Source organism: Podarcis tiliguerta (assembly GCF_965153285.1).
Source record: "Podarcis tiliguerta genome assembly, chromosome: 2".
NCBI lineage: Eukaryota > Metazoa > Chordata > Lepidosauria > Squamata > Lacertidae > Podarcis > Podarcis tiliguerta.
In genome coordinates this window covers 14,588,724-14,611,780 of record NC_139535.1, presented here as the reverse complement: position 1 = coordinate 14,611,780, position 23,057 = coordinate 14,588,724, and the positions used below count along the sequence as shown (strand labels likewise).

At 46.0% G+C, this 23,057-nt stretch overlaps 1 protein-coding gene across 2 annotated transcripts in view; it reads right to left on the bottom strand.

Moving 5' to 3' along the window:
- The window catches only part of DDR1 (discoidin domain receptor tyrosine kinase 1), a 106,599-nt gene extending 84,728 nt beyond the window's left edge, over positions 1-21,871 (bottom strand). Inside the window, exon 1 of one of the 2 annotated variants that reach the window (XM_083424891.1) lies at positions 21,473-21,871. The gene's annotated coding sequence lies outside the window, so the exon portion shown is untranslated. The remainder of the gene's footprint in view (positions 1-21,472) is intronic. The other variant, XM_083424894.1, reaches the window with a different exon arrangement.
- Positions 21,872-23,057: the final 1,186 nt, after the last annotated feature.

The following is a 23,057-nucleotide window of genomic DNA, read 5'->3' as shown; positions in this document are numbered from 1 at the left end:
TTCAGGGAAGTTTTTAATGTTTGATCTTTCATTATGTTTTTAATATCCTGTTGGGAGCTGCCCAGAGTGGCTGGGGAGGCCCAATCAGATGGGCGGGGTATAAGTAATAAATTATTATTATTATTCTCTCATTTTCTTCCACTTCTCCTAAAGGAAAAAAGAATGGACTTTGACTCCCCTGTCTATGCACACAGCACAGCTCAGCTAGCCTTAGGAATCAATAGATTCCCATGGATAGTGCTTTAGAATAATCTGGGGGTGGGTGGGACTAGCCTGCCAGGAAGAATTAGTCTGCTAGCAAGAACACTATGAAAAGCTGGGGGTGGGGGAATGGGAGGGGGGCAGCTTGAGAGTCAGGATGTGCCCCCTTTGTGCTGAGACTTCAATAGGTCAAATCAAGCAACCACGGTCCAGTGCCTCTGACAGGCAGCCAGCTCCCAGCAGGGCCCTCGCCTTTCTGTAGAGTAATAATGGCTGTCAGAGGCATTAATTTGTGGAAGGAGCAGGAAGACAGCCATTGGATGGACTATATGGGCATTATCTACACCACAAATGCGAACTGGTTTAATAGCCATCGTTAGAATGCAGGAAGCAGATATATACTATTGGAGTGCAGAGTGTTTGAGGACCAGGACATTCGAAAGGGAAACCCAAATGCTTGTTTACAAAGCTATTGTACTACCAACCTTACTGTGTGCTTGTGAAACACGGACCGCTTATAAACGCCATCTCTAACACCTCGAAAGAGTCCATCAACAGCAGCTCTGACAATTTTTACACCATCACTTGGGAAGACAGGCAAACCAATGTACTAGAAGAAGCAAAGATCACCAGTGTCGAAGCAATGATTCTTCAGCATCAGCTTCGTTGGACTGGTCATGTTGTGTGGATGCCTGGTGATCGTCTTCCAAAGCAACTACTCTATTCCGAACTTTAAAATGGAAAGCGTAATGCCAGTGGTCAACAAAAGAGGTTTGGACGCTGGGGATTGAATCAGAGGGTGTGACAGTCAACATTTTGCGGGAGGGATTCAAGCACATGCTAGAACTTCAGGTTTGCACATTTAAAGTGGGTTTAGAGGGCTCCTTCGCCCCCTTGCACAACAAATGCACTTTTTAAAAAACAGACTTCTTTTGATTTGGAAAGCAACTGAGAAATCCATTGATAGGTGTAGGATAGACGCATGACTAACGGGGAAACTTGCAAATGCCCCACAGGAAATCAGGGCAAATGGTTAGATCAGTGGTTCTCAAACTTCTCCGGACCACACTTTCAAGTTAAAAATTTGCTCGCGGCAAATTTCTTATTGATAAGAAATACATTGGAAAACAAAAAGTAACAACTCTCAGCACGGCTTGGTTTATAACACAGAACACAGCTCCTTTATAATACGATCATGGGACAGCAGCTACATAAGAACATGAATTATTCCCAAAATATATTATTGATTGTCCTTGAATCTTACCGTCCTCTCCTGCCACACCAGCCCTTGAGAACCATGTGGTTAGATGCGTTCGCGTTTTGCAAAACCTTAAATAGGCTCCACAGCACACAGCTGTTGGTAATGATTTTCTCCTAAACAATGAGGACTATAAACTTTTTAAAGCTGCGGTTCACAGGATTCTTCAGCCAGCCGTCCGGGGCAAAGAGCCAACTGGACATTTTAATGTGAAATGATTTAAACTTTGAAACTGTAGCTAGACAGGTTACACACACACACACACACACACACACACACACACTATCCTCTTCATTTTGCAATTAGCGGTGCTTGCCTATTCTGTATTTTCTCCCATGGGCTTTGGATAGACAAAAGGGTAAAGGCGAATTGAGTGGCTGTTATTGACTGGAACTCAGCTGCATAGCAGTGCAGCACCTGCACCCTGGCTGCTCTTATCTTCAGAGAGGCTCCTCCTCCTCTTCTTCAAATCCCAGACACCAAAGATAAGAGCTGCTGGTTCCAGTTGGCTTGCTGCGAGCTGCGATGTCATTAATCAAAAAGAAACACCCATGTCTCACAACAAATGCAACTGCCTTGTAGAAAACACAGCCTGAAGAAAGAGGCAATGCATCTGATTTTGTAAACGAGGAAAATATTTAATAAATATTATTATTTTTTAAATAACAGAAAAAACCCGTTCTCTCCTGAAAGGGAACTGTTTTCTGAAACCTCCTCAGAAAAAAGGCAAGACTCCTGGTGATTGGCATAACATTTCTCTCGTGCCCTCTTGCCCCAAGCCACCCACTCTCATCTAAGAACTGGTGGCAACAATGGCCTTCGTTTCAACCACCTGTAGAAGATGTGAAGCTCAATAATAATAATAATTTATTATTTATACCCCGCCCATCTGGCTGGGTTTCCCCAGCCACTCTGGGTGGCTCCCAATCAAGTGTTAAAAACAATACAGCGGAAAGTGTTTCAGACCATGTACAGAGTGCTTTTCCTTCCTGAACATCCCTCAGATTTATCAGGTGCTGCACAAGCCTGCCATTACAGTGGTACCTTGGTTTACGAACTTAATCCGTTCTGGAAGTCCGTTCTTAAACCAAAGCGTTCTTAAACTAAGGCGTGCTTTCCCATAGCAGCGGGGGAACTCAATTTACAAATGGAACACATTCAGCAGGAAGCAGAACATGTTCTTATTCCAAGGCAAAGTTCACAAACCAAAACACTTCCGAGTTTGCAGCGTTCTTAATCCAAGTTGTTCATAAACTAAGCTGTTCTTAATCCAAGGTACCACAGAGCAAATCCAGGGTTGTTGTTGTTGTTCGCATGCAGAGCATATGCTTTTCCACAATCATGGCCCCTCCCCCTCCTTCAACAACATGCCCTGGGTCAGAGTTGGTGCCCTACTAGTGAAGGGGGTGGGATCTGATTTCCATTTAAAGGCAAACCTACACGAAGCACACTTTCCGAAACAAAGGAACGCCAGCTACAAAAACCCACACTTATCCAAATCTTGCGATGCAATTCTCCAACCGACCAGCGTCTGCAGAAGTGCATGTACTAGGAAAAATGCATAAATTCGTGAAAATAACGTACCAAAAAAAAAAAAGCAATATATTAGGAGGAATTGCTTGCCAACACATATGCATTAGTCAAAATTGCATGCCAACATAGGTTTATTGGGAGAAAACTGCATTTGTGGGACATTTTCACGAGTTGCAACAACACAGAGATTCCTGCTGAAATGTGGAGAACCTGGATTTAAGATGGGGGGGGGATGAGAAATGGAGAGGCCCAAAATGGACAGATCCAGCGATCCTCATGTTCTCCAGCACGCAGTGTGTTAACTTGAATGGCAATTGCCCCGTTTGCCTTAGGCCTGTGCCAGCCACTCCCTGACTGGCATTCCTTTGCCCGGCAGAAGCCACAGAAGAAGAGGGCAAAGCGCCAAGCTCCTGAGCCTGGCACGCCCCGGGTGGGGGAGGATCCTGCAGAGGGCACTGCCAAGGGATGGCTGCGCGAGAAGCCTGCGAGAGGGAAGGGGAGGAGGGTGGAAGGGACAATGGGGGCCATTGTTGGCTTGGGTTTGGCTTGGGTGCGTGTGACTAATTTTCGGTTTGGGAAGGCAGACGGAGAGAGCGCAGCTCGACAATGGCGCACAAGGGACGCTGTTCCCAGAGCAATGGATCAAAGTCAGGGCTGGCCCAAGACGTCTTGCTGCCTAAAGCAATGGACAAGATTGCTCTCTCTCTCACACACACACAACAAACACAACAATTCTGTATACAGAAGCTGGTCAGAATGGCAGCTGCGTTTTAGGAAAGCGCTTATGTTCAGTCGGACCATTGGTGTCCCTGGCAGCAACTACCTGAAAATGATTCACAGGTGGTATTTAACTCCGAGGTGTCTAAGACTGAATCAGATAAGTGCTGGAGATGCAAAGAGGTGGAGGGAACGTTCTTTCACATGTGGTGGACTTGCAAAAGGGTAAACGAGTATTGGGAAATGATCCATAATGAATTCATAGAATCATAGAATCATAGAATCATAGAGTTGGAAGAGACCACAAGGGCCATCGAGTCCAACCCCCTGCCAAGCAGGAAACACCATCAGAGCACTCCTGACATATGGTTGTCAAGCCTCTGCTTAAAGACCTCCAAAGAAGGAGACTCCACCACACTCCTTGGCAGCAAATTCCACTGTCGAACAGCTCTTACTGTCAGGAAGTTCTTCCTAATGTTTAGGTGGAATCTTCTTTCTTGTAGTTTGGATCCATTGCTCCGTGTCCGCTTCTCTGGAGCAGCAGAAAACAACCTTTCTCCCTCCTCTATGTGACATCCTTTTATATATTTGAACATGGCTATCATATCACCCCTTAACCTCCTCTTCTCCAGGCTAAACATGCCCAGCTCCCTTAGCCGATCCTCATAAGGCATTGTTTCCAGGCCTTTGACCATTTTGGTTGCCCTCCTCTGTACACGTTCTAGTTTGTCAGTGTCCTTCTTGAACTGTGGTGCCCAGAACTGGACACAGTACTCCAGGTGAGGTCTGACCAGAGCAGAATACAGTGGCACTATAACTTCCCTTGATCTAGATGCTATACTCCTATTGATGCAGCCCAGAATTGCATTGGCTTTTTTAGCTGCCGCGTCACACTGTTGGCTCATGTTAAGTTTGTGGTCAACCAAGACTCCTAGATCCTTTTCACATGTACTGCTCTCAAGCCAGGTGTCACCCATCTTGTATTTGTGCCTCTCATTTTTTTTGCCCAAGTGCAATACTTTACATTTCTCCCTGTTAAAATTCATCTTGTTTGTTTTGGCCCAGTTCTCTAATCTGTCAAGGTCGTTTTGAAGTGTGATCCTGTCTTCTGGGGTGTTAGCCACCCCTCCCAGTTTGGTGTCATCTGCAAATTTGATCAGGATGCCCTTGAGTCCATCATCCAAGTCGTTGATAAAGATGTTGAATAAGACCGGGCCCAAGACAGAACCCTGTGGCACCCCACTAGTCACTCTTCTCCAGGATGAAGAGGAACCATTGATGAGCACCCTTTGGGTCCGGTCAGTCAGCCAGTTACAAATCCACTGAGTGGTAGCATAGTCAAGACCGCATTTTACCAGCTTCTTTACAAGAATATCATGGGGCACCTTGTCAAATGCCTTGCTGAAATCAAGGTAGACTACATCCACTGCGTTCCCTTCATCTACCAGGCTTGTAATTCTGTCAAAAAATGAGATCAGGTTAGTCTGACATGACTTATTTTTCAGAAATCCATGCTGACTATTGGTGATCACAGCATTCCTTTCTAGGTGCTCACAGATTGTTTGCTTAATGATCTGCTCCAGAATCTTCCCTGGTATTGATGTTAGACTGACTGGGCGGTAATTATTTGGGTCCTCTCTTTTCCCCTTTTTGAAAATAGGGACAACATTTGCCCTCCTCCAGTCTGCCGGGACTTCGCCTGTTCTCCAGGAATTCTCAAAGATGACTGCCAGTGGTTCTGAGATCACATCTGCCAGTTCTTTTAATACTCTTGGATGCAGTTCATCTGGCCCTGGAGACTTGAATACATCTAAACTAGCCAAGTATTCTTGTACTATCTCCTTAGTTATTCTGGGCTGTGTTTCCTCTGCTGAATCATTTCCTCCAAATTCTTCAGGTCGGGCATTGTTTTCTTTATCGGAGAAGACTGAGGCAAAGAAGGCATTGAGGAGTTCAGCCCTTTCTGTGTCCCCTGTTTGCATTTCACCATCTTCTCCTCTGAGTGACCCCACTGTTTCTTTGTTCTTCCTTTTGCTACGAACATACCCATAGAAGCCTTTTTTGTTGCTTTTAACCTCTCTAGCAAGCCTGAGTTCATTCTGTGCTTTAGCTTTTCTGACTTTGTGTCTACACGTGCTGGCTATTTGTTTGAATTCCTCTTTGGTGGTTTCCCCCCTTTTCCATTTTTTGTACACATCCTTTTTTAATCTTAACTCAGTTAAAAGTTCTTTAGATAGCCACCCTGGCTTCTTTAGGCACCTTCCATGTTTCTGTCTCATTGGTATTGCCTGAAGTTGTGCTTTTACTATCTCCCTCTTAACAAACTCCCAGCCATCATGAACTCCCTTTCCTTTTAGTATTACTGTCCATGGGATCTCACCCAGCACTTCCCTAAGTTTTATGAAGTCGGCTTTCTTAAAGTCAAGAAATTGAGTCCTAGTATGCTTGGCTGCTCCTTTCCGTTGTATAGTAAACTTCAGAAGAGCATGATCACTTGCGCCTAATGATCCTTCCACTTCTACCCCATTAACCAGGTCATCGACATTGGTTAGGACCAGATCTAAAATGGTCCTAAATGTTTTAAAGAAGAAGAAGAAGAAGAAGAATAAAAGAATAAAGAAATGTTTTAAAGAAGAAGAAGAAGAAGAAGAAGAAGAAGAGGAGGAGGAGGAGTTTGGATTTGATATCCCGCCTTTCACTCCCTTTAAGGAGTCTCAAAGCGGCTAACATTCTCCTTTCCCTTCCTCCCCCACAACAAACACTCTGTGAGGTGAATGGGGCTGAGAGACTTCAAAGAAGTGTGACTGGCCCAAGGTCACCCAGCAGCTGCATGTGGAGGAGCGGGGATGCGAACCCGGTTCACCAGATTACGAGACTACGCTCTTAACCACTACACCACACTGGCTTTCCCCCCCCAAAAAAACCCAGTGTCCTTTCTGTTGGGGATAACTCATGCTGAAATTCACAGGTGTCAAAAAAGGATATTTCTGTATGCTGCTACTGTGACCCGTGTTTTGTTAGCCCCAAAATGCAAAACGAGCAAGGTCCCAACTAAAGAAGAGTGGAAACTTAAGTTGACAGAACATGCACAACTCGCAGACTTAACATATAGAATAAGAGAACAAGAAGAACATATGTTTAAATAAGATTGGAAACCTTTATTGAATATATGGGAAATAATTGTATACAGCTGAAAACACTGGCAGCATTAAGATAAATTCAACAGTGTAAACAAGTTTTGATGGAAGCAATAATGGAATGGTTTTTGTTCTACCCGGACACTGAGGTCCAGCGCCGAGGGCCTTCTGGTGGTTCCCTCGCTGCAAGAAGCCAAGTTACAGGGAACCAGGCAGAGGGCTTCTCGGTAGTGGCACCCACCCTGTGGAACGCCCTCCCACCAGATGTCAAAGAGAAAATCAATTACCAGACTTTTAGAAGACACCTGAAGGCAGCCCTGTTTAGGGAAGCTTTTAATGTCTAATAGACTATTGTATTTTAATATTCTGTTGGAATATTATGCCAGATGGGTGGGGTATAAATAATAAATTATTATTATTATTATTATTATTATTATTATTATTATTATAAAATATGCAGGGATTTATGATATGTAAAATGAAGCATGGAAAGAGAAAGGAAGTCATTGATATCTTAAGGATGTAAAATTAGTACAGTGGTGCCTTGCAAGACGAAATTAATTCGTTCCGCGAGTCTCTTCGTCTAGCGTTTTTTTCGTCTTGCGAAGCAACCCTATTAGCGGCTTAGCGGATTAGCACTATTAGCGGTTTAGCGGCTATTAGCGGCTATTAAAGGCTTAAGGGATTAGCGGATTAGCTGCTAAAAGGCTATTAGCGGTTTAGCGGCTTAGAAAAAGGGGGTGGGGAGCGAAAAAAAATCTCAAGACTCGCAAGACATTTTCGTCTTGCGAAGCAAGCCCATAGAGAAATTCGTCCTGCGAAGCACATCGAAAAACGGAAAACCCTTTCGTCTAGCGGGTTTTCCATCTTGCGAGGCATTCGTCTTGCGGGGTACCACTGTATTTTAAACTGTAAAACAGAAAACTTAATAAAATTATATACGAAAAAAGAGACAGTAACTGGCCAAACTTGGCACCTGCAACTTGTGCCGCTACCAGTTGTCTAAATCTACCCAGTGCAGCAGCTGTCTAAATCTGCCCGATATTTGGGGTGCCAGTAGTTGCAAGCATCGCCGTGGCACAGATACTTGATACTGTGGGGTGCTGGAAACAGCCGGAGGCCTTGGGCAAAGGAGGGCAGAACACACACACCTCTGAGCCGCAGCGAAAGCCATGCCTTGGAGGCCATTAGTTTCCCTGCTGGCGTCTCTGCGCGTCTCTCTAAGTGCATAAATGTGACAACGCGTGACCCGGCCCCTCCCAAACCGTCTGGGCTCTGGGTTGCCAGCCAGGGGAGGTTGTTTTTTTTTTTCTGGCTGGAGAAGGAGATTCTGATTTCCCAGGGAGATTATCTCCTGAGAGAGGAGAGGGAGAAAGAACCCCAGGCAGAAGAGGCACTGCTACCATCCTCCTACAGTTCTGCTGGTAGCCTTGGCCCCCTCCCCAGGCCCGGCCCACCCACCCACTCCCCCTGCTCCGTTCTGTCCCAGCCACTTAGCTGTCACTAACTGAACCTCTTGTTCAAGGTTTGGCAGGGATCAAAGCCCAGGCGCCTCTGGGAGAAGGACGGGCTTTGTCTACTGTGATTCCAGGAGGCTTCATGTGGTTAAATTTAGTTGCAGAGCGAGGGGGCAGAGAGGGGAGGAAGGAGGGGAGTCAGACAAGCAAAGAAAAAACGGCAGAATAGAGGAAGGCAGATGGGACAACAATCTGATGGCTCTTGTATTCACACTGCATGCTAAAGAAGTCAGAATTCTGCACCAAGGTACAGTGGTACCTCGGGTTAAGAACTTAATTTGTTCTGGAGGTCCGTTCTTAACCTGAAACTGTTCTTAACCTGAGGTACCACTTTAGCTAATGGGGCCTCCTGCTGCTGCCGCGCCACCGGAGCACGATTTCTGTTCTCATCCTGAAGCAAAATTCTTAACCTGAGGTACTATTTCTGGGCTAGCGGAGTCTGTAACCTGAAGCGTCTGTAGCCTGAAGCATCTGAAACCCGAGGTACCACTGTGATTCAAATTCTGTGTGAAGGAAAAAAGCTGGGTCAAATTAGCCAGATGAAGAATATCCACATGTTTTCTATTTTGAATTACAGTGGTACCTCAGGTTAAGTACTTAATTCGTTCCAGAGGTCCGTTCTTAACCTGAAACTGTTCTTAACCTGAAGCACCACTTTAGCTAATGGGGCCTCCTGCTGCGCCTGCGCCGCCGGAGCACGATTTCTGTTCTCATCCTGAAGCAAAGTTCTTAACCTGAGGTAATATTTCTGGGTTAGCGGAGTCTGTAACCTGAAGCGTATGCAACCTAAAACGTATGTAACCAGAGGTACCACTGTATTTTTTTCACTACCATTTCTTTAAAATATATCTTTGCAAAATTTAGTCTGATTTTGCTAAACGCACTGCTTTTTAAAAAAATAATACTGTAATAATATATGTTTAGGGGTGCTCTCATTTTGACTTAGGAAAATCACCATTTTGTAGTTGGAATCGGGAAAAATAAATACAGTAAATGGACAAAAGTACAAAGATTCACAAAATGTTTAGGGGGTATGAGTACCCCCAGGAAAAAAGCACTGGCTAAACCCAAGGAATTTTCCGGACATTGCTGGGATTCAGCCATCAAATTTCCTTAAAAACAGCTCAACAACTTTGGGCAAAACTTTAAAAAGCTCAACAACTTTGGTGTCCCTTCTGTCAACCACTAGAAATGTGTGTCCTCTTGTTACACTAGAAATCATGCTTAGCCGGTCAATTGGCTCATCATATGTCAGCACACACTGCTCCCGTCCCCCCAGCTATCACTCCTGTCAAATACTATATGCTATTGCATGTCTCCTCTGGAGTTTCAAACCCCTATTGTGAGGTGTCAGATATGCAATTCAGGCAGAACTGGGCGTCAAAGACATGCAAACCCAGCGCAAGAGTTGATTGTTCAGAGTATGAGAATCAGCAACATTTACATATTGGAATTTTGAGGAGCAAATTAACTTCTACTCTGGCAGGCTGTTATCCAGCCTGATTGAAATCAGTGGAAGTGAAATTCACATTTTCATTTGCAAAAAGAATCCAAACCTTTCAACCTGGAGACGGAGCACTTTTCCTCGGAAGGAAATTCCACTGGTTTCCATGAAACTGGCCCCCATCCTTGCAAATTGCATTGAAGGTGTTGGTCAGATTAGGCTGCATTTGCTCCACTTACCTGGGAGTAAAGCCCCATTGAATTCAGTGGGGCTTAGTCCTAATTTAGTGGGTCTTCTGAGTAGATACATGGAAAGCACACCCCGCCAAAGAAACCCGGGAACTGGAGTTTGCTGAGGGTGCTTAGAATTGTAGCTCTGCGAAGGAGGGTGATGTGCTTTAAAGGGGACTTGGATGTGTGATGTCTACACAGCCGGAGTTCTCAAAGCATTTAAAAACACTTCGTTGTTTCTCGTCTGTCTCTGGTTTTCTTCCATTTCATCTGAGTCTCATGTTTCTTGTTTGTCCAGTTTTTCTGCTTGGGTATAGCTGAATGCTAGAGCTACTGCAAGCCCCAACAAACCCCCATGAATCATACACATTCAGCTTCTTGAGAAACACAGACAAGTCAGGTGCATATAATGGTTTTCCAACAGACGGAAGCAAAATTGCATGGTCTGTGCTGCTCAAAGCAGTGTGTGTGTGTTGTTTTGATTTTGATTATATATTTTGTGGTTTTATATTCTGATTCTGTTCTGTGAAGCGCCCTGAGACCTCCAGGTATAGGGTGGTACAGTGGTACCTCAGCTTACATACGCTTCAGGTTACAGACGCTTCAGGTTACAGACTCCGCTAACCCAGAAATAGTACCTCAGGTTAAGAACTTTGCTTCAGGATGAGAACAGAAATCGTGCTCCGGTGGCGCGGCAGCGGCGGGAGGCCCCATTAGCTAAAGTGATGCTTCAGGTTAAGAACAGTTTCAGGTTAAGAACGGACCTCCGGAATGAATTAAGTACTTAACCCGAGGTACCACTGTACCTCGTACCACTGTACAGTGGTACCTTGGTTGTCGAACAGCTTGGGTCCCGAACAAATCAGCTCCTGAACACCGCAAACCCGGAAGTAAGTGTTCCGGTTTGTGAACCTTTTTTGGAAGCTAAACGTCCAACGTGGTTTCTGACTGAGTGCAGGAAGCTCCTTCAGCCAATCGGATGCCGTGCCTTGGTTTTCGAACTGTTCCGGGAGTTGAACAGACTCCCAGAATGGGTTAAGTTTGACAACCAAGGTACCACTGTAATAATAACAGAAGAGAGAGAGAGAGAGAATGTAGATTGGATTGTAAGCTTATCACCTTGCTCCTAAGCGAAATTCGAAGTGCTGATTTAATAATACTAATAATACTAATGATGATAATAATATTTATTTATACCCTGCCCATCTGGCTGGGTTGCCCCAGCCACTCTGGGTGGCTTCCAACACATATGAAAACATAATGAAACATCAAACAATAACAATCTGATCCAATATAAAAAGTTGCAATAACGTTAAAATAAACAACTTTATATCAAATAAACAACTTTATATCAAAGCAACATTCAACAATCCATCAGAATCAGTGAACAGTAAAACTACAAATCAGAAAATAATTAAACAGTTTGCACTTATCAACCACAATAAAGAATTACTGTACTTTTCCGTGTATAAGACGAGGATTTTTTACGTGAAAGTAATGTTTAAAAATTGGGGTCGTCTTATACACAGGTAGTGCTGAGGGGGGGACGGGTGATTGGTTGCTGCCGCGAGCCAGAGATTGTCACCAGTAGTTAGTGCATGTGATTGGTGGCTGCGGAAATGGCTTTGTTTGATTTGCTGTTGCAGCGGCAATTGGGCCTTCAATAGGCGGCTGCTGGTGGCCCGGGGGCCGGATCCGGCCTAATCGCCTTCTCAATCCGGCCCGCAGACGGTCCGGGAATCAGTGTGTTTTTACATGAGTAGAATGTGTGCTTTTATTTAAAATGCACCTCTGGGTTATTTGTGGGGCATAGGAATTTGTTCGTTTTTCCCCTTCAAAATTTGGTCCGGCCCCTCACAAGGTCTGAGGGGCAGTGGACCGGCCCCCTGCTGAAAACGTTTGCTGACCCCTGCCTTAGTTAGATGCAACCCTCTGAGAGGACCGTACTGTGACTCTCTTTGCTTGGGAACCAGCGTTTCTCAGCTATAGTTGATTCTGGATGAAGCAAGTCTTGATTTCGTTCCCAGGCTTAGGCAGGGTGCTGGGTGCAGGATTTGCGCAAGGGAGAAGGAAGGAGCGGCCTTGCTTTTCCTCCTTATTCCCCCTGATTCAGAGGCACCAGCCGCCTCATCTGCCTTTGTCTCCTTGCTCTCTCCTTCTCTCCTCCCACGGGGCCGATGGCGTCCTCATTATCAGGGGCTTATTCATTCATTATTCACCACCGGGGTTGCAAAACGGCCCATCTGGCACGATTGCAGCACAGCTCGGCGTCCGGGGAGACAACCTGCTACTGAATTATTCAGAGATTGCTCAGATGCCCCCTGCCATATCAATACGCAGAGGGAGACACCAGGAGACACCAATGTGTCACTGTCATGATCCCGCTTTCTAATCCTATACAATCTGCACACACACACACACAGGTCTTATCAGGCTGCGTCACTCTGGGCCTTATCAGGCTTCAAACACAGAATCTAAGAACCTTGGCTCCTTTGATCGATCAATAATCTTTATCAATCGATAAATATCAGTCCTTTGAGAGATTATTTTTCCGGAGGATTCTCAGAAAATATAACCTCTGCTCTGCTCTCCTCATCGGGTCTTTACTGTTTTCTCCCTAAATTAGGTCATCTCTCAACTCCATTCCCAGAAATCGGGGAACACAGAAATTAGGGTTGCCATACGTCCTGGAATTCCTGGACACATCCTCTTTCAGGAGTCCTACATGCCCATTTGGGGGGGGGGGATTTCACATTTTAAAGCAGATGTTCTGGATTTTGGGTTTAAATTTTGTGTGTATATACACAGACAGCTCTGGTTCAGGCTCAGGCAGAGGGCCTAATGGGCGATTGCCCTGAAAAAGCTCAACAACTTTTTGTTTCCGGATTTTTACCTCTTGAAAATATGGCAAACCTAGGAAATAATCTCTTGCTCATTTCTTACACACACTAAACTTTTAAAGCACATTTGAGAAACATCTCCCCCATCAAAGAATTCTGGGCACTGTAGTTTGTTAAGAGCTGCAGGGAACTGTAGCGCTGTGAGAGTTAAATTATAGAGGACCTAGAATTCTTTGAGCAAAATAATGTGCTTTGTCCACAGACAGCTTTTCCAGGTCACGTGGCCAGCATGACTAAGCCACTTCTGGTGCAACGGAACACTGTGACAGAAGCCAGAGCGCATGGAAATGCCATTTACCTTCCCATCGCAGCAGTACCTATTTATCTACTTGTGCTGGTATGGTTTTGAGCGGCAGGAGCAGGGACCAAGCAATGGGAGCTCACCCCATCGTGGGGAATCGAACCGCCAACCTTCTGATCGGCAAGCCCAAGAGGCTCAGTGGTTTAGACCACCTGCGTCCCTTTTGTCAATACTGTGTTATCAGACGCCAGCCCCCACCCTTTCTCCATCCAGATGTTGCAGGGCTGGACAATAAAATGTGCAAGGGGAGGAGAGGAACCACGGAGACAATAGCAGCTGTTTGGGAAACTACTGTAGAAAGACAGAAGGGTTAAACGCCGTCACACTTGGTGCCTGCCAATATTGACAATTCATTCCACCAACCCCCCTCAGTTTCACCATGAAGGACGGGGACCGGATATGAAGACAAGGGCAATAGGGTACAATAGAAAGGGCTGGAGAGCCTTTTCAGTTGTGGTTCCCCATCTGTGGAAGGCTCTTCGTGGTGAAGCCTTCTTGGCACTTTTGCTGATATCTTTTCAGATATCTTTACCTTTCCCCTCTAGGTTTTTGATAGCTGATTTTGTGCTGCTGCAATCATGCTACCTGTGACCATTATGGTGTGTGTGTGTGTGCTTTTCTCTCTGTATGTGTGTGTTTGAATCATAGGTAACTGTGTGATAACTTCAATGTTTTATATGAATTTTAATGGTATAATATATTTCGGTTTTCAAATGTAAGTAGCTTGGACACTTTGAAGACTACAGAACCTAACAAACAACATACTGTCCAACTTTTTCTGATCGGAAACCAGGACGCAGGTCTTCTGGGACATGCTCCAGGGCGAATCACGTGACCCACGCCATGCTCTCAACCTGCCCCCCCCGTGCTTTTTGGGGGGCACGGTCTCACGTGGCACCCCAAAACACACCTTTGGGGGTGATGTGTGAGATCATGGCCCCAGAAAAAGCGCTTTTGGGGGGACAACAGCACAGCACGAAAGAGTGCAAGAACACGGTACCCAAAATGGCTACCACAACCTCAAGCAAAAAAAAACCAACAACACAGGCTGTCCCGTTTTTTCCAGGGCAGTTTCGCAATTATGAAACAGTAATAGTGTTCAAAGCTATCCCCTATCACTTTCCCAAAAGGAAACAGTAGGGACAGCAATTTTCAAGGGCAGATACTAAAAAACAACAACCTTCCGCAGTGGGTCCTAATCAGCCATGGCTCCCTTGGCTCCTGGAGAGCCCTGGTGTCCTGCAAGGCCCTCAGAAACAGGATGAGAATAGCCATGCAACTTGCGAGGAGTATCTACAAAGAAAGACTCTGAAATATTTCACCCCCAGGTGTGAAATGTTGCAGTATCTCTCTCTTGCCCAAAACATGTAGCCGCTAATCGAATCACACCGTTTTGCAGATGGGCCTGTGGCCATGAGCGACTAAGGAAGGTGATGGGAGAAAGCCTGACCTGAAACCCTATGCATGCTGGGTAGTGATGGGCAGGTACAAAGTGATATTGTTTTCCGTTCCCTCAGGAAGAAGTGTGGTGCCCAGCTGATAAAAAGGTGCTGGGGCTATGAGCTTTGGTTAATCTCTTTTTTAAAAAAGATCTGAAACCTTCCTTGCAAGTCTCCTGGCTGCGTTTTGTACCAAGTGGAGTAACCAGAGCAGTCATATGCAGTGCTATTTTCCTTTTTTTTTAAAAAAATGTTTAGGCGTACTCTCCTTTTGACTCAAGAAAATCAACATTTTATAGTTCAAAATCGTGGAAAATGAATACAGTAAATGGACAAAAAATCAAATACAGTGGTACCTCGCAAGACGAATGCCTCGGAAGACGAAAAACTCGCAAGACGAAAGAGTTTTTCGTTTTCTGAGTTGCTTCGCGAGACGGATTTCCCTATGGGCTTGCTTCGCAAGACGAAACGTCTTGCGCCTTTTTTTTAAAACCGCCAATGCATTCCTATGGGAAACCGTCAATACACAGTGGTGCTTCGCAAGACGAAAAAAATCACAAGACAAAAAAACTCGCAGAACGAATTAATTTCGTCTTGCGAGGCACCACTGTATATGCTTCCAGGAGTCACAAGAAAGCTGCAAAGATAGCGCAGGATAGTGCGCACCCCGGAAATTATCTCTTTCAGTTTCTGCCTTCTGGAAGAAGGTACAGGGTTATAAAGACTAGGACTAGCCACCTAAGAAACAGTTTCTATCCAAACGCGACTTTGGTTTTAAACACAGTGTAAGGTAGTCTCTATGGGAGTATATTGTATATAATTATGGGGTATCAGAGTTTCTAGGGGGGTTAACCAGGCTGGGATAGCAGACTTGTTGGTTTCTGAATGTCTGATGTAGATTTTTTCCAATTTTGTTGTTCTGTATGGGACAATGACAATAAAGATTATTGTATTGTATCATATTCACAAAATGTTTAGGGTATGTGTACCCCTGCATCCCCTCAGGGGAAAAAGCACTGGTCATCTGTCAACTACAGACTGGAAGCAGTCAACAAACCATTCCCTGTCTCTGAAGAACCTGCAGCCCTGTCATGGGTTATCAGCAGCCTCGCCAGACTAGATTTCCCATAATTCTTTAGGAGAAGCCATGACAGTTAAGCTAGCAATAGATTCTTGGAGCCTCCACATCAGAATCTCACCTCAACAAGGAAGGGTTGGTGAATCTGAGGCACTCCTTTGTCAATATTCCTGGTCCGCGATATCCCTAATTTCCCCACAGACCAACTGTGACAGGAGAGTGGGACCACTCACCTGTCAATAACCTTACATTATAATGATGTTTGGTCATTCCCATGTGCTGATATCTAAAGGAGGTCACTGTAACTGTCAATCAGCTGATTGGCAGTTAAAGGGAGCCTCTTTGAAGTCCATCTGGAGGAAGCGGTTTAGATTCAAACGGCTCCCTCCAAGAGGAGCGTTTTGCCCTCTGCATATTTCACAGTCCTTTAACATTGATTCGGGGAAAGCAGATAACGAATGGATCAAACTGGCATAGAGAACAACTTTTAAAACTTACAAATTATTCAGTTTTCATCACACACAGATCAAGTGAACCCTAGTCCACATAAGCTTATGCCATAATATGCCTGAAGGAGCATCTTCACCCCCATCACTCAGCCCAGACACCGAGGTCCAGAACCAAGGGCCTTCTGGCAGTTCCCTCACTGCGAGAAGCGAGGTTACAGGGAACCAGGCAGAGGGCCTTCTCGGTGGTGGCGCCCTCCCTGTGGAACTTCTGGCTTCAAATAAACAAACAAACAACTATCTGACTTTTAGAAGACATCTGGAGGCAGCCCTGTACTGGGAACTTTTTAACGTTTTTTTTTTTTATCGTGTTTTTAGTATTCTGTTGGGAGCCGCCCAGAGTGGCTGGGGAAACCCAGCCAGATGGGTGAGGTATAAATAATAAATATATTATTATTAATAATAATAATTTGATTTTTTTAAGTGCCTCAAGGCTCTTTACAGCAAGATGTCCTTACTGCAACAGATGTTACTAACATGGGGACATGGAAGTGAAATAACAAATACTGCATCTCCAATGCATGAGAGAAAAAGAGGTGGGAAATAAGATGGCCGATCCAGATTCTCTTCTTTAGTTTCCTTCTCCCTTCCTTTCCATGGGATTTTCTACAGCCTCAACATTTTCTGTTCACGCTCCATTTGCCTTTGGCCCGATAAGCACACAAAGATTAAAGGAAGCCTGCCTCTGGGATCCAAGGCTGCAGAGTCTTATCTCTTGCTGAGAGAGAGAGAGAGGTCACTCTTGCAGAAGACATGTTTACTGAGCATTTCACCTTGATTCCCAGGAGCCTTTTCCTCCGCTTGCCCCTCCACCAACAACAACCCAGGTGCTCTTTCAGAAGATGCACTTCCCAAACCCTTCTCCTCCTAACATTTTGGGAGCTGCAGCAAACCACAAAATGCCGCACATAAGAAAAAACAGAATGAGTGAAGATCTGCATCATGAACAAGGGGGGAGAGATCTACACTTGCAGCAAGGAGGCAATGAAGAGCTACACCGGGAATAGAATCATTGTGGAGTTCAAAGGGATCCCAACGGTCATCTAGTCCAACCCCCTGCAATACAGGAATCTCAACTAAAGCAGCCATGACAGGTGGCCATCCAACCTCTGCTTAAAAACCTCCAAGGAAGGTTTTTACAACCTCACAACCTCCCGAGTGAGTCCCTTCCACTGTGAAACATCTCTTAGTGTCAGAAATTTCTTCCTGATGTTTGATCAGAATCTCCTTTATTGTAATTTGAAGCCATTGGTTCAAGTCCTACCCTCTGGGGAGAAAACAAGCTTGCTCCATCCTACACCACATGACAGTCCTTTAGATATCTGAAGGTGGCTATCATTTCCTCTTTCCCAGGCTAGACAAACCCAATTCCCTCAACTGTTCCTCATAAGGCTTGGTTTCCAGACCCTGAGTCATCTTGGTCACCCTCCTCTGCACATGTTCCAGCTTGTCAACACACCTCTTAAATTGTGGCACCCAGAAGTGGAAACAGGGAGGGAATCGGAGGTGTTATGTACTGAGCTGAATCCTAGAACAATAGGATCCAGAATGCAGCAGTCTGATTAGTCCGCAGGAGCCACCCAATCCAGCTCCAGGTGGAAGTGAATCAGCAGTCTGATTGGCCTGCAAGAGCAGCCAATCAGGCTTCTGGATGAAGTGAATCAGCAACCTGATTGGCCCGCAGGAGCAGTCAATCAGGCTTCTGGGGGAAGTGAATCCGCAACCTGATTGGCCTACAGGAGCAGCCCAGCAGCGGGGCCCATTGTGTAAATAATGTACAGTGGTGCCTCGCAAGACGAAAAGAATCCGTTCCGTGAGTCTCTTCGTCTAGCGGTTTTTTCGTCTTGCGAAGCAAGCCCATTAGCGGATTAGCGGATAAGCGCTATTAGCGGTTTAGCGGCTATTAGCGGCTATTAAAGGCTTAAGGGATTAGCGGATTAGCTGCTAAAAGGCTATTAGCAGCTTAGTGCCTTAGAAAAAGGGGGTGAGGAGCGAAAAAACCCCCCCAGGAATCGCAAGACATTTTCGTCTTGCGAAGCAAGCCCATAGCAAATTTGTTTTGCGAAGCACCTCCAAAACGGAAAACCCTTTCGTCTAGCGGGTTTTCCGTCTTGCGAGGCATTCGTCTTGCGGGGCACCACTGTATATATAGCTAGAAGTTTTGGGGAAAGTTTCATTCATTGCTGCTATGAGCTGAATAAAGAGCATGAAATCCACACTCAACTCCAAGTATATTTCAGGATCAATCTTGCCAGATGTTGAAGTGGGAATCAAAGAGGGAAAGGGACCTGCCCTGCTCAGTGCAGACCCCAAGAGACCCCAGAGCTCAGCCCAACACACCATTTCCTCCCTAAGAGTGGCAGGAGACCAGAAGCGCCTCCTATTCAGGAGGATGAGGCATGGAGGCAGCAGATCTGGCCTCCAAGGAGCATACCACAGCCATTGCTACAGCAGCAGCAGCGGTGGACAATGCATTCCTTGGAGGCTGGACCTGCCGCCCCTGCGAATCCTGTTGCCTGAGGCAGTCGCCTCACCTTGCCTCCTGGGTGGGCCGGCCCTGCCTAACCACCCAGGCACCGCTCTCCCTTCCCTAAGGAAGCCAACAGCCCTGACTACGAAGTCTCCACAGCCACCTATCAGGAATGGACTGTGGGGATTTGCGGGGGAGAAAGAGATGGCTGAGACATGACCTAATGTGTCTTTTCCAGCAATGACCTTCGCATCTTCAAATGCAAACAAGAAACCAGAGAGAGCTAATAATACGCAGCTAGGCTTGCCTGGAGTAAACAGTCCGCTGCCCTGGCTGGGGAAGCAAGGAGCTCGGGTGACACCCGCCTGGAGCCAGCGTGCACAGCCAAGAATGCGCCGAGGACGGGGATAATGTTACTGGGCTGCTGCTGTCCTAAGCGAGTCGCCCGTGTTCCTCCATCCCAAGCGGCGGACAATTTGCAGCAGGAGAGAGGCATTGGGGACGAAGTTTGCCTCCAAATGAGACAGCCCCTTTGGAGCAGGCATAGGCAAACCCGGCCCTCCAGATGTTTTGGGACTACAACTCCCATCATGCCTAGCTAACAAGAGCAGTGGTCAGGGATGATGGGAGTTGTAGTCCCAAAACATCTGGAGGGCCAAGGTTGCCTATGCCTGCTTTGGAGGCTCTGTCCCTTAAACAAAGGCTTTATAAGGGGGTTGGACAAAGCCCTAGAAGCCGCCTTGGCCAATGGCAAATGCTAAATGAAGACTCCCTGTTCAACAGCAGCGATTGGCCACATTTCCAAATCAGTTTGCAACTTCCTGTTTCTAGCTCCTCACGAAAATTCACCGGCATTTTAATGCAGACCGCTCGACTCCGAGTATATTTCAATTGGTTTTTCTATCGCTACACCTCAAGCTACCCTGTTATTAGTCCCTGATATCCAAGTCTGTAGCTGGGGTGTCTCTGCTGTCCGAAGTTTCCTGACTGCCACTCGATGGTTAATGTCCCAGAAATGGACGGACGCTCACAATACAGCTGCTGCAGTGCCTTCCAGGAGGAAGTGGTGGACTTCAGAATATGTGCAAAATATATTACCACCACCTCCAAGGTTGCATACATGCCATGCATTTAAAGAACAAGACTTTCCTCCAGGAATCCTGGGAACTTTACCTCTCGCAAAGCTATAATCCCCAGGGCTCTTAGCAAACTACAGTTCCCAGAATTCTTTGGGAGGGGGAGTCATTTGCCTTAAATACACGGTGTGTATGCTGCCTAATTTAACTGTGTTTTGTGTGTTGCCCTTCTTGTTAAAACTGTTAGCTCTACATCAGACTGATTCTGCAAGATCAAAGCTGAATTCTGCAGCTTGCTTATGTCGTGCAAATTCAGCAGGCAAAGACAACATGATTTATTCCAATTCTGGAAATTACAGGGAGAGACAAAAGTGCTGTAAAGGACTGAAATGAAACAGAAATCTCTGAATACAGGGAAACCTTGGCGCACACAACGGAGGGAGACTCTCAAATTATCTAAGAAGCAGACAAAACAAACTACAGGATATAACGAGACAAAAAAACCTAAGGTACAAATCACGTATTTAAGAGCACAGAGATGTAGTTTACAGATTTTTCAATAGCCACAAGACAATAAATGATGCAACATAATTCAAAAGTGTACTGTGCTGCCCAGGTCTCAAAATCTGGAGAAATCTTAAGTGTTTTAACATTTTCAGGACACTCCAGTTGTGAGATAACGTGGAGCAGCCTTTCAGCCAAAGATCTATATGAGAAAGGTCTTGTCCTTGCGCATCTCACAACAAGCATCTCACGACAAGTGTTTTGTTTCCATTGTTCCGGAAGAATGACTAAAAGGCTCCAAAAATGTAAAACATGCACTAAGACACAGTAGAGGGGGAGGCAGTTATCTCAGACAGAAATCTTACAAGTGGGCCCTGACACAAAATGTTGCCCTTTGAAAGCCGTTCCAGATTCCAGACTCTGCAGTCAGTCAACATGTCAGCGGCTGTTGAACACACACCCCTTGTTGCTCCCAGGCGGGGACTTAATATTGCAAGTGGACTGCTAGAAACAGGCTTATTCTACAATCACATTTTCTGCAGAAAGGGTAAATTTGGGTTGAACGGGGGAGGCGGATACAAGTGAGCTTTTTGGTGCCATGACATCAGGTGGAGGCTGAGAGAAAACCTTTGTTTCACGGGCTGGGAGTTGCAGCTTTCTTTCAGATTTTTTAATTAAGTGGCTTATAATTTTCTTATTGCATTATACTTTATCCTAATGCTGCCTTATTTTATTTCTTGGTTCAGGAGCTGCTCAGAGAGCTTCTGTCAAGGGCTGTGTGAATCTAGGGTGTAGCTTGCCCTCCCCGCTCCACATTAGCTCTTAGAAATCCCTGTTTCCCAGCAAAACTCTGCTGCCAGGCCTGTTAGCAAATAATGTGGCACTTTTCCCTATTCTTTACTAGTTACCCTTGACTACAGTAGTTGCCTCCTCCATCTCTTCTTTTTTTGAGGTCCCCGTGTCCGTCTTTGGATAAGAGGCCCCCCTTTTTTTTTTTTAAAGGGGCCGACTTGTACATTAAAGTGCAGCCCAAATATATTTACAGGCGTCTCCCGTAAGCGTGAAATCACATATATCATCTCAAAAGCCTGTAAACACTCTCTAAACTTCTGGAAGCCCTAGAAAAACCCTTAAAAAAACAAACAAACCGAAAGCACTTACCAGACCGGCATGAACTATGGCAATGTTGGCTCTCGGTTTTCCTCTGCCAAAAATCCACAAAAATCTGCCCAACTCCACCACGATTGCTCCTACCAAACCTCTTTTCTCAAACTCCCAACTCTCCACAGGCCTCAGAGGTCGGTGCAAAGGCTCCTGGGATTGCTAGCTGCTTTTCTGCTCTTGTCGTGCCATTTTTAAATTATTTTTTTTGTCCTTTCTGCGCCTTTCCGCAGTTAAAATCGATTTTTTGAATTATTTCCCAGTGCCGCTCGCCCGCCTTCTGCATGTGCCGAAGAGGAGAGGGGTGTTAATCCAGACCTACCCCAAGGGCTCCCTCGACTCTGCCGGCCTTGATTCACAGATACTGTTGGTGACAACTGTTTCCACAGCTCCCAGAAAGAGACAACTGTGTGTTCCGGACAGTTGTGAGGTGTGGGCTTTGCCTGCGTGTGGCAACTGCTGCCGAAGGGGAAACAGGTGGGGGGACGCTGTGGAGAGGGAGAGAGAGGGCAAATCTCTCCTCCACAAGCCGACCTGCACAGAAAATCCAAACTTCCACCTTTTTGTGCTAGAATTCCTTTTCCCTCTGTCCCTTTTCTGTTAGCGAGTCCCCTTTCATGCCCCACGGTAGCTCGCTGTCGCTTCTGATTTACACTTCATGAGAGTCCCATAGACTGCAAGATCAAGCCTCTCCATTCTGAAGGAAATCAGCCCTGAATGCTCACTGGAAGGACAGATCCTAAAGCTGAGGCTCCAATACTTTGGCCACCTCATGAGAAGAGAAGACTCCCTGGAAAAGACCCTGATGTTGTGAAAGATGGAGGGCACAAGGAGAAGGGGACGACAGAGGACGAAATGGTTGGACAGTGTTCTCGAAGCTACCAGCATGAGTTTGACCAAACTGCGGGAGGCAGTGGAAGACAGGAGTGCCTGGCATGCTCTGGTCCATGGTTCAAATCGGACACGACTAAACGACTAAACAACAACAACAAGGACACCATTTCATACTACATGGCTCAGGGGGAGAACTGTTTGCACAATCGCCATGAGAGCCTTTTTGGAGTGGGAGTAGCAGTACATTTGACCTTAGCAATCCCACCCTAAACCACTTGTTATACAGTGGTACCTCTGGATGCGAACGTGATCTGTTCCAGAGCCCCGTTCACATCCTGAAGCTAATGCAACCTGCGTCCGCACGTCTGCGGGGTGCGATTCGCCGCTTCCGCACATGCGCATGACGTCATTTTGAGCGCCTGCGCAAGCGGCGAAACCGGAAATAACACACTCTGTTACTTCCAGGTCGCCGCAGAGTGCAACCCGAAAATACTGATCCTGAAGCTACTTCAGGTTACTGACGCTTCAGGTTGCGTTTTTCGGGTTACGGACCTGCCGAAGCCCAGAAGTACCGGAACAGGTTACTTCCGGGTTTCGGCGGCCACACATGCGCAGTGCAGGTTGCGAACGTGCCTCCCGCACAGATCACGTTTGCAACCCAAGCATCCACTGTAGTTTGTTTGGAGGGGGAGGACCCCGCTACTAAACCCTAGGGGAAAGTGGGACATTCAAATCAGAAACCAGGACGGCT